General features: G+C 45.1%; 1 protein-coding gene and 1 long non-coding RNA gene across 4 annotated transcripts in view; one reads left to right on the forward strand and one right to left on the reverse strand.

Annotated features, from left to right (window-relative positions):
* mettl15 (methyltransferase 15, mitochondrial 12S rRNA N4-cytidine) overlaps positions 1-12,281 on the forward strand; it is a 308,904-nt gene that overhangs the window by 226,367 nt on the left and 70,256 nt on the right. The gene's annotated exons all lie outside the window — the stretch shown is intronic.
* LOC141375386 (uncharacterized) overlaps positions 1-12,281 on the reverse strand; it is an 85,596-nt gene that overhangs the window by 21,706 nt on the left and 51,609 nt on the right. The window lies entirely within an intron of this gene.

The raw sequence follows: 12,281 nt of genomic DNA on the forward strand, positions 1-12,281 counted from the left end.
TTGAGTGACGTTCGATTCGGGGGATGTTCTGGGGGCGGGGTTTGCGTGACGCGCTGCGAGCTACTAGCCCCACAGTGGAAACGCGACATGATTTCGGCCTCACTGCTCAACCTCCCGGGCGATTGGCCCGGCCTGGCCCGATATAAGCCCTGGCTCGCACTGGCCTGATAGTGGAAATGCGGCTATTGTGTTCCCGCACTCAACAGAAAAGGCTGCGATTGACTAATGGTTAGCGCGGCTCTGCTGTTATTCACAGATGAGTGATGCGAATACAAATAAATGGCTGTGGTTACAGTCTATAATGAACGATTATCACAGCTAATTCACGATATATGCAGTGGAGAAAACTCGTGCAGCAGAGTAACACGCTTGTGTGTGTGTGTGTGTGTGTGTGCGTGCGTGTGTGTGTATGTGTGAGCGCACATACACAGATAGAGAGAGAGAGAGAGTGAGAGAGAGAGAGACAGAGAGAGAGATCTATTCTATTATTCTGATCTATTACTATTTTATATATATATATATATATATACATATATATATATATATATATATATATATATATATATATATATATATATATATATATATATATATATATATATATATATATATATATATATGAATCATATAATATTGAATAATATTTCATATATTGAATAATAATGTGATATATTGGATAATATGGTATATCATTTATATTTTTGTTTATTTATTATATGAATATCTCTTTTATTACTACTATTTTCTATGTTTACTGTGTTTTTATTATACACATATGCTCTTTTGTCTTTAATGTAAACTTTAAAATGGTTTGGCAATACATTTGTAACATTTGTCAAACCAATAAAGCAATTATTCAATTAAATTAAGAGAAAGAGAGAGCAGATATGGAGTTTTCAGCTTTCATTAAATCTCCATAGTACTGAAATTGGGGCTCATAAGTTCTGCTGTAACAGTTGTCAGCTTTTTAAAAAACATTAGTTGGATAGTTAGGCTGGCTTGAGAAACAAGACAGACTACTGAAATCCTATTTAAACTTATTTTTTTTATTTATTATTTTTTATTCTTTTTCTGAGACTAAAATTCAAAATCTATCTCCTCCTAGAGCTTTCGAGCTATGACCACCAAACTCATACCAGACCTCCAAATTATTCTGACTCGGTGTGCTATATCTTTTCCGACTGATCCGACTTTCGGTTTTTGGAAAAACGTCCCGGGACTGTCGGAAAAATCCCATAGACTTAACATTGGACCAAACTTTGTGACCTCATAACTCTGCGTCAGACTGCCACACAGACTTCTAACTGGGCTCATTTAACTCAGACTACCTAACTGCCAATAACTGTTGAGCTTTTAACTTTTTGGCCACACCCTATCAACCCCTTTTTGACCCTAGAAACTGTCCCATAGACTTCCATTCAAAATACTCTCATTGACTTAACATGGGATCAAACTTTGTGATCTCAGAACTCTGCATCAGACTGTCATACAGAATAATGGCTGAGCTCATCTAACTCAGACTACCAAACTGCCAATAACTGATGAGCTTTTAACTTTCTAGCCACACCCCTAACTACTAGATACTGTACCCTAGCAACTGTCCCAAAGACTTAAATTGCAAAAGACTGTCATTGACTTAACATTAGATCTAACTATGTGACCTGTGATCTATCTATCCTTTTCAAACTGCTATCTATCTATCTATCTATCTATCTATCTATCTATCTATCTATCTATCTATCTATCTATCTATCTATCTATCTATCTATCTATCTATCTATCTATCTATCTATCTATCTATCTATCTATCTATCTATCTATCTATCTATCTACCTACCTACCTGTCTGTCTGTCTGTCTGTCTGTCTGTCTGTCTGTCTGTCATCTTTTCATACTTTTGAAAACTGTTTAAACTAAATAAACTATTTCCAACAGACTTTCTCAAGCCAGCCTAAAGTTTGTCTCGACGAACTTTATTAATCTAGTTTTAATTTCTCATGCTCGCCTCCCTCACCACAGTAATAATCGAATAATCGCAGCTTTTACGATTCGAAAATCACACCTTTTCAAATCACGATTTTGGTTTAAAAATGATTAATCGAGCAGGCCTAATATGTGTGCTCGTTTTGACACAATCATAGGTTACTTTGAAAACTTTTTAACTACATGAATGGGAGAAATTTGAACATTAAAAATGGTGTCTATAGTTCTAAATAGTTAAAAGAGCCAATCGTGTATTTAAAAAGAGTAGTTTTCGAACTCAAAGCTGTTTACACAACTTTTATCCGCTAGTTAAGTCATGGCGTATCGGTGACGTATAGAATACTGTCTCCGGGTCTAAGCCGCTACTCATTTGAATTGAGAAAATATACGGTTATGACCACTTTTTAGTGATATCACAGATTAAAGTGGATTTTATATAAAATTATGGTGTACACAACAGTCTCTGGATCGCAGACACCAATATTTGAACAATTTATACCATCATACAATTTTACCATTTGATAAGTCTCCCCATACAGTTTGATATGGCGCTTGGACTCTGAAGCCGATTTGTGTGACACCTCACTTAACTGACTGTTTGGTTTAAACATATATACAGTTGAAGTCGAAAATGATTAGCCCTACTGTGATAAGCCCCCCCCCCTACCCCCCCCAACCTTTTTTTTTTAAAAGTCTTCAGAACAAACCATCATTATACAATGATTTTCCCAATTACTCTAACTTGCTAACCTATTTAACCTAGTAAAGCATTTAAATTGCACTTTAAGGTAAATACTAGTATCTTTAAAAATATCTAGTCAAATAATGTTTACTGTCATCATGGCAAAGTTAAAAGAAATCAGTTATTAGAAATGAGTTAATAAAACTATTATGCTTAGAAATATGTTGAAAAAAATCTGCTTACCGTTAAACAGAAATTGGGGGAAAATATACAAGGTGGGCTAATAATTGGGGTGGGGGATTGGGGGCTTATAGTTCTGATTGTATTTCCACATGTGATTTATTTTGTTCAGATAATTTCACAAAAACAGGTTAAGTAAAAATGCTAATTCCCTCTGTCACCGTAGGTGGCGTTTATGAAAAAGCTTACTCAAAAACAATGTGCAACCTTCTATTCGTTATTCCTGCTTGCCACAGAGAAGAAAGAATGTCAAACGTTTTGTCACATGATTGATGTATTTGCTGTGGTGTTTCTTCACAGTGCGGTGGGAAAGACATTAGACACCTCTCCACGCAAAAATTCTGTCACACTGGCAGCAAGCAAATGTTCATGTTGGTCTGAACAGATGCGTTAACAGCCGTTCATTCAAATTAAAATGTTTATCACACCGTACATTCTTCTTGGTGTGAACGGGCCTTTGCTGATAAAAATAATAAAACAATGGCTTGTGTGTTTACTCTAGCAAGAGCATGCACATTAGCTAAAGTTAACCACATGCAATATATATTTATAATATATACACACACACACACACACACACAGTTTATGATTGCACTGAGATTTCATTCTCTATTTGAAGTATGTTGTTGGAACATCATCTTGACCACAGTTTTGGATATTTTTAGACTTTCATTCAAGGCATTCAACTACATATGTAGCCTTGTTGAAATTGTTACTATTAAGAATATGGGAACTAAATTAACTGACTTAAAAGAATTGTATTTCTCCACAATCAAATATTTATATGCTTAAAGTTCTGTACTTTTGATCAGTTTAATATAACCTTGATAAATGAGGCTGTTTTTAAACTTGGTTAGTACATCTAGTCTGTAAATGAGTTCAGTAGCTTCCCTTTACCCATGCCCCAGCTGTATTTTGTATTAATAGCTACATTACATAGATCTATTGGTCACAAAATGTAATATAAATGTTCAAAATAACAAGAAAAAGTCAAGTAGAAGTTACTTGCTGCTAGTCATGCTTGTCAGGAAAGCAACTAAACACATTGATGCACAGTATTTTTTCTGCTTTAAGAGCATGTTTTTAATTTGCTATTGCAATAGTTTCTGGTTGCAGATACATGTTTTACATCCAGTCTGCTTGTATGTGCATCCAGTCTGCAGTCTGCTGAGCAATGTTAGGGTGTCCGCAGGGTCTTAAAATGTATTAAAAGTTGATAAATCAATGTAGAGAAATTTAAGGCCCTTAAAAAGTATTTAAAAATCTCAAATGCTATATTGCAAGGTATTGAATTTTATATAATTTTTGATTATGCAATGTATGGTTGTATGCTAAAGTTTGCCTGAATTAAATCTACGAATATTGGGGTGCTGTGTGGTTTATGAAATCAATACAATCCTATTTGATTTGACATCATGCTGCTTTGTTTACTGCAGTAACCAAGGCAACACCATTATTTTTGCAGCTCTATAGGTGCCAACCTGCTGAATTAGTTCAATGTAATAGATTGTTAACCAGTATATGAATAGTGTTTTAGTTTTGTATGATCTTCTTACATTAATATTTAGTAAATGTACTGCTAGTGTTTCCGGTTGAAACCTAAAGTGGGTAAGTGGGTATAAGGCCTTAAAATGTATGGAAAGAGTCTTTAAAAAGGTCCTAAAAGGTATTGAATTTTACTCTGATTCCTGTAAATACTCTGAATATCATGAGAAGCTATTTTATTCATGAAGACGAAAAGCAGCACCGGGAGTACATTTCTGTTTTTCAGTATAATTCTCAGTATTGTTTGCTTGTACAGTATGTGAAGTCCATGTTTCCATGCAAAGATTCAAAACAACAAGAAGATAATTATAATTTCACTGCCTGCAGCATGTCAGTTATGCTTGGCAGGAAATTGAGTGAGTAAATGCATAAATACATAATTTGCCGACTTTACATGGGACTTAAAAGAAGCTCACTTCTGTAATTTGGTATGATAGCATCCTCTTTAGCTAGACAAACCAATCTGTGGCATTAAATGAAAAGTGACAAAAGTGTTTGTTGATTTGATAAATGTATGCGGTATGAAACCTGGCACATTAATTAAAGCCTTACAAAATGTAAACATACCAGAAAGATAATTTAGAAGAACACAAAACACAACAATAACACAATTTTCAGCCAGACTGTCCTCCATTCTCCAGTTCTCAATTTTGAGTGCTGTGCTCAAACTCATAGTTGGCTGAAAAAATGTTGTTCATAATGATGGTTCAAAGGCAACTTGGATAATGAAAATGACTATTTATCTTTTTATTCCTAATTTTAATTATTTTATTTAAAGAAAATCTGATAACAGAGCACTGAATTATTAACAAAAGTAATGTATATGCCCATGGTGTGCATTATTTACAAATAATTCAACAGAGCTAATAATATGATTACCACACCTAAAGCCAATTCTGATGTTGTATCAAGACATTTGTCGAACAGTTCTTTGTGTACTAGTTTTTTGTTTTGTTTTTGTTTTGTTTTGATTAGATTTTTGACAAATTTCTGCTGTAAAATAACTATTTTGGGTAGTAGTGATATGAAACTGTAAGGTAGCCAAGATCTGCATGGAAGTTTTTAAGCTGCATTTTTCCATGAAAATAATTGCGCACATTACATTTTGTACTCACTCCATTTACATTTACATTTACATTTAGTCATTTAGCAGACGCTTTTATCCAAAGCGACTTACAAATGAGGACAAGGAAGCAATTTACACAACTAAGAGCAACAATGAATAAGTACTAAAGGCAAGTTTCAGGTCTGTAAAGTCTAAGAAGGGAAGTATTAGTAGTATTAGTTTTTTTTTTTTGTTTTGTTTTTTTTTGTACAGTACAGTGTGATATTCAAAGAGGCAATTGCAGATTAGGAAGTGAAGTGGAGACTAAATAGTTGGGTTTTTAGTAGTTTCTTGAAAGTAGCGAGTGACTCTGCTGTTCTGATGCAGTTAGGGAGTTCATTCCACCAACTGGGCAGATTGAGCGTGAGCGTTCGCGAAAGTGATTTCTTCCCTCTTTGGGATGGAACCACGAGGCGACGTTCATTCACAGAACGCAAGTTTCTGGAGGGCACATAGATCTGCAGAAGTGAGAGCAGATAAGAATGAGCTAGGCCAGAAGTCACTTTGTAGGCAAACATCAGAGCTTTGAATTTGATGCTAGCAGCAACTGGCAGCCAGTGCAAACGGACTAGCAGCGGAGTGACATGTGCTCGTTTAGTACTCCATGCGATAAGGTGCTGTTCCTAGCAATAAAAGCTTTTTTGCTTGTCTCTGGAATCTTGTCACACCACATATTGTTAGAATGTTCCTCAGCCAATCAGAATCAAGGCCTGTAGTATAAACTATAAATAAAACCAGTCATTTAAACCAGTTTCACTCTGGTTTTACAAAGGCTATTAGCCATGATTTTCTATTTCTATTATTAACTATTACATAAAAAATTATTAATGGACATGCCAAGATGTGCTTAAATTTTGACAACTGCGTAGGATAAACATTTTATCCAGTAAGAAATAATGTGCATAACCTAAGATTGAAGCTCATTTACCGAATAAATTCCAACAAATGCATCAAAAAAAGTAATGCGTGACGCACCCAGATCACCAGAGGCGTGGTCCTCCAACGTGCCCTTAACCGTGGCGGAATAAGCATATGGGATCGCCTAGTGGGAATCACGCATAGCAGGCACCTTTACCCAAAACGCGGGCTGACCAGCGGGCAGACCTACAACGTAGTGGGCCAGCAAGTGACTCCTCCGCTGAGTCAGTGCTGGGGGCCACGGAGGAATCTGCAGGGCTCACCTGATGGGGAACTTTACTGACAGATAAAAAGGCGCACATATCTCCGTGTTAGGGAAAATGGCGCAGCAAGCGTGTTTTAACACCCTACCGAATTGTTTCCTCAATCACCAAGGGTTACCTAATACCCTTGAGGAAACCGGCTCCACTCGCAGATTGTAAAACCCAGCAAATGTGTTGGGTGTCACCCAGCCCGCAGCTCTACAGATATCTGTTAGAGGGGCGCCGTGTGCGCGCGCTCGAGAGGATCCGAAGCTCCGAGTGGAGTGCGCACGCGCTCTCGGGGGACGCAGCTCATCTCGGCTCTGATATTGAAAGAAAGGCATCCACAATCTAGTGGGAACTTATTTCGGTACGGCACTTCCCTGCTGCCGACCGCTATAACAGACGAAGAGCTGCTCAGATGATCTAAACTCTGAGTGCGGTCCGGATAATACGCAAAACGCGAACTGGACAATAAAGAAGGGCTGGGTCTGCCTCCTCCGAGGGCAGCGCTTGCAGGCTCACTACCTCGTATTAAAACGGAGTGGTAGGAACCTTGGGCACATATCGCGGGCGGGGTCTCAGGACGTGAGAGAAGCCAGCCCAATTACAGGCACGAGTCACTGACCGAAAAATGCCTCCGGGTCCCCGACCCTCTAATCGATATCAACGCGACCAGCAGAGCTGTCTTCAGGGACAGAAAGATACTGAGTCGAGGATCGAAGGGATCTGACGCGGCTTGTGTAGCGAGGGCGAGATCCTAAGAGGGCATGAGAGGGGGCGGGGTGGATTAATTCGCTTAACGCCCCTGAGGAACCGGATGATGAGGTTATGCGTTCCCACGGTGCTGCCAGCCACCGCGTTATGAGAGCGGAGATGGCAGCCACGTAACCTTGAGTGTGGAGGGCGACAGCCTGCTCTCCAACTTCTCTCGGCGTAAAGAAAGCACAACGCTGATCTGGCAAATTACGGGGGTCTTCTCAGCGAGAGACACACCATTCAGTGAATAGACTCCACGTCAGGGCATAGGCGCGCTCGGGGAGGGGGCTCTAGCCCGAGTGACGGTATTAGCCACCGCAATCGGAGGTTACCCAAGTCTTCCTCGCGTCTAAAAATCTCCAAAGATCGGCGAGGGTGCCAGGTGGTGCCCTGTCCCTGAGAGAGTAGGTGCTCTCTCGAAGGGACTGCCAGGGGAGGGCTATCGCGAGGGAGAGCTCTGACATCCAGGTCCGGTTGAGCCAGAGGGGCGCAACCAGCAACCTGTTCCTCGTCCTCCCTGACCTTGCACAGTAACTGCGCGAGCAGGCTCACTGGGGGAAACGCGTATTTGCGCGTGCCCCGAGGCCAGCTGTAAGCCAGTGCATCCGTGCCGAGAGCACTCGGTCAGGGAAAGAACAACTGGCAATGAGCGATCTCGGGGGAAGCAACAGATCGATCTGGGCTTCCCCGAATCGCGCCCATATCAGCTGAACAGACTCGGGGTGGAGTCTCCATTCTCCAGGACGCAAGGCTGCCGTGAGAGCGCATCGGCTGCACGGTTGAGCTTGCCTGAATATGAATGGCGTGCAGCGATTTCACCCGCGGATGACTCCAGAGGAGCAGACGGCGGGCGAGCTGAGACATGCGGCGAGAGCGCATACCCCCTATACGGCTGATATACGCCACCGCCGCCGTACTGTCCGTCCTGACCAGCACGTGTTGCCGCTCCAGCACCGGAAAAAAAACGGTGGAGAGCGAGGAACACTGCCAACAGCTCCAGGCGATATGCCAATGCAACTGGGTACCTTTCCACAGGTCCGCAGCCGCATGCCCGCAACGCACAGCCCCCCAGCCCGTGTTGGAAGCGTCTGCTGAAACGACAACAAGACTGGACGCCTGTTCTAGAGACACCCAGGCCTGTAGGAACGAGGGGTCGCTCCAAGGGCTGAGGGCGCGGCGACACAGCGCAGTAACAGAGACTCGGTGTGCGCGCGCGTGCCATGCGCGTCTGGGGACTCGATCGTGATCAGCCAGTGCTGAAGTGGTCTCATATAGAATAATCCGAGCGGCATGAAGCGGCTGCGGATGCCATATGCCCCAGGAGCCTCTGAAATAGTTTCAGTTGGACCACTATTTTACTGTCGAGCTCTCTCAGACAGTACAGCATCAGCTGAGCGCGCTCTCCGGAGAGGCGCGCTGCCATGGTGACCGAGTCCAACTCCAGCCCGAGAGAAGAGATCCTCTGCACGGGGGCGAGATTGCTCTTTTCTCGGTTGACCTGAAACCCCCACAGGTGGAAGTGCCCGAGCACTTTGTCTCTGTGCATAATCAATTGCTCCGAGAGAGGGCAAAAATCAGCCAGTCATAAAGAAATCGAGTATGCAGATGCCCGCGAGCCGAAGGGGCGCTGAGGCACCCTCCGCGGGCTTGGTGAGGACCCGCGGAGACAGAGAGAGCCCGAAGGGGAGGGCTTTGTATTGCCAAGCTCGACCTTCAAACGCAAACCGCAGAAACTGACGGTGGCGAGGAAGAGTGGAGACATGGAAATACGCGTCCATCAGGTCTAATGCTGCAGACCAACCCAGAGGACGAACGCACCGGAGGATGCGCTTCTGAGTGAGCATTCTGAACGGCAGCTTGTGCAGGCAGCGGTTCAAAACGCGCAGATCTAGGATTGGCCGTGACCCACCGCTCTTTTTGGGCACGATGAAGTGTGGGCTGTAGAACCATCTCGGCTCTCCATCTCGGCTGGAGGGAGCGGCTCGATTGCATCCTTCGCCAGGAGGACAGCAATCTCCTCTCGCAAGACAGGGGCGGACAGGGGGCTGACCCTGGTGAATACACACCCGCGACTTGGGGGGCCGTTTCGCGAACTGAATCGCATAGCCGAGTCTGATTGTGCGTATGAGCCACAGCGAAGAGCTGGCCCGCGCTAACCAGGCAGGCAGAGCTCCCGCTAATGGACTCATCGCTACAATCGCTGACGTACCAGCAGTGGGGCAGCGCGGAGTGGGTGTGCTGATCCGGGAAGCTCGCGGGTCCCACGGAAAAGCTGGAGGTGAGATATTTGCTCTCACTCCGAACCCGAGCTCCGGAGGGGAGGCTCGAGGGGTGGGAGTAAGGAGACCGTCCTCCCAGCGCTCGTGAGCCACTGGCGAAACGCACCGAATCTGCAAGCTAGAAAGCATAGCGTCCCAGACTGGCAGATTTCGGGCTGTCACATCTGGGGAAGTGAAAAGTGCCCTTTCATAATGTTTTCATGGCAGTAAAAAGTGCCGTTGGAAATGGGGCCCCGCCCTCCAGCGGGGAAAGAGCAAGTTCCCTCTTCTCCAGATGGCCTGTCCCAGGGACGCTTCGCGGTCCGTTACCAGACTTAGCGGCGTTCTGGGCAGGGGGGCTGCCTGCTTCCGAGGTGCCTGACGCGCTCGCTTCGCCAGAGGCGTGTGCGGGGGCGGAGCAGCTCTCGCAGGCGGGCGCCTTCGGCGAGGAGCAGGTATGAATGGCACGGCGGGCGGAGCGGGCTACGGACCGCCGACAAGACATCACCCACCAACTGCTCTCTCACCGCCTTGAATTCCTGGGTGAATTCAAAGACGGTGTCGCCGAACATGGCTTGGGATATGGGAAAGTCAAGAAAGCGGACTTTGTCGACTTCGCGCATATCAGCCAGGGGTGGCGCTCCTGGATCACTAATGTGGACATCGTCCTCCCCAACGCACATGCAGCGGACTCAGTAGTCCGAAGAGCTAAGTCGGCGGCGGTGCGAAGCTCGTAAGCCTGGGTTGGACCCACCCTCGTGCAGCTCGGCCAGCGCCTGCGCTTGGTAGCGCTGGTAGGTGGCTATCGCATGCAAGGCGGAAGCAGCCTGGCCCGCAGCTATGTAAGCTCTAGCTCTGAGGGAGGTAGATAACTTACAGGCTTTGGATGGGAGACGAGGCAGACCCCGCCAAGAAGAGGCGCCGCGCGGATTTACCGCCATCGCGCACTCAACCTGAGGAATCGCCACATACCCCCTGGGTGTTCCACCATCAAGAGTGGTTAGGGTGGAGGGACACGCAGCACGAGCAGAAAAAAGTGCTTTACAAGACCGCATGAGCCTACTGTGCACCTCCGGGAAGAAGGGAACGCCCCTCTAGTCGGTCCGGCCGCGGAGCTGGGGGATAAACCATCTCCAACCCACGGCCGAAGCAGCCCGGGAAAGCACGGCTAACATGTCCGTTTCAGAATTCGTAGTGACAGCGCTCACCAGCCCGAAGGGGGCGAGCGGGTCTGGATCATCATCGGACAATGAAAGCCCACCCTCCGATGCCACGGTGGACGTCTGGTCTCCGGTGTCATCGGGCGTAAGGGCTACCATCTGTTAGACGGATCGCTTCCCCCGCCCGAAGCTTGGATGGAGCGCTTAGAGTAGCGGGAGGTCCGCGGGCCCATGGGCGACGGATTATCTCTCGCTGAAACCCTCAGATCTGCCCGAGTGCCCGCTGCAGAGCAGGGGACAACTGGGGTGGTTCGCCCTTTTGCAAAGGCTAGCCGCGATCTTTACTGCGCAACAGTCATGGCATCGCAATGACGACATGAACTGCCCGCGAGCAGCGCATTAACATGCTGGACCCCCCAGACATGCAACGCAGTGCTCGTGCCCATCATCCGAGGACAGGAAACCACCGCATCCAGAAACGCACAGTCGAAGCGCCGTCCTGAAAAGGACGTGCTGCACGACTGTGTTGCTCTTTCTGTGAAGTTGCAACTTTATACGCACCGCTCTGGAGGACCGGACCCAAAGAACGCCAGGCAAGGGAGAAACCCAGCTCGACCGTCTGCCGCTGCGTGTACACACTCTGGACCGGGAGAATGCTCTCGTTCGCTCAGAATCGCTGGTCACAGCAGGAGGAACCCTCATCAACTCGATCAGAAAGTCTCTGAAGCGAAAAGGAAAGCGTCTGCTGGCGCCAGGTGAGCTTATATACTCAGTTGATTGCTTATGCCGCTCACCTGCGCAGGCTTGCGCTGCCAATTCATTCTTAATTGGCCCGTTCAATACTGAACCGAACCTCCCAATGCGTGGATTTTACAATCAAATCCACTTATAGTGCTGGAGTTCCCCCCGAAGGGGAACTGTCTTGAGTGGTTGTGCTCCCACCTCCATGTCTCATGCACCTCAAGCCTCCAAAAGTCAGTTATGATTACATTTGTTGCATATGTGTTCTACTGAGGCACAAGTCATTTACTATAAAAGGCCAACAATGGCCTCTATACCACAGCAAATTCCATATTTATTTTGGAAAATGAGCACTGGTTTATCAGGAAGTGACAGTTATGTTCTCTTTGACTCATTGGATTGATACGGTTCAATACTCACAAATGCTTTATGTGATATTCCAGTTTTGCGGATAAGTTATTTGACATTTTAAGGTGGAAACGTAGCTAATGTTTTATCTAACTTGTGTTGGAATGAAAAAGAAATAGCTGTGGTATTTTTCTCATTTACTGTAGTGAAGTATCAGACACTGTAAATGGTGTTCAAAATCTAACATTCCATAAAAGTATGAGTTTAAGTTGTTGTTTTAGCAGTGAATTTAATGCACATT

Source organism: Danio rerio, chromosome 7, assembly GCF_049306965.1.
Source record: "Danio rerio strain Tuebingen ecotype United States chromosome 7, GRCz12tu, whole genome shotgun sequence".
In the NCBI taxonomy this organism is placed as follows: domain Eukaryota; kingdom Metazoa; phylum Chordata; class Actinopteri; order Cypriniformes; family Danionidae; genus Danio; species Danio rerio.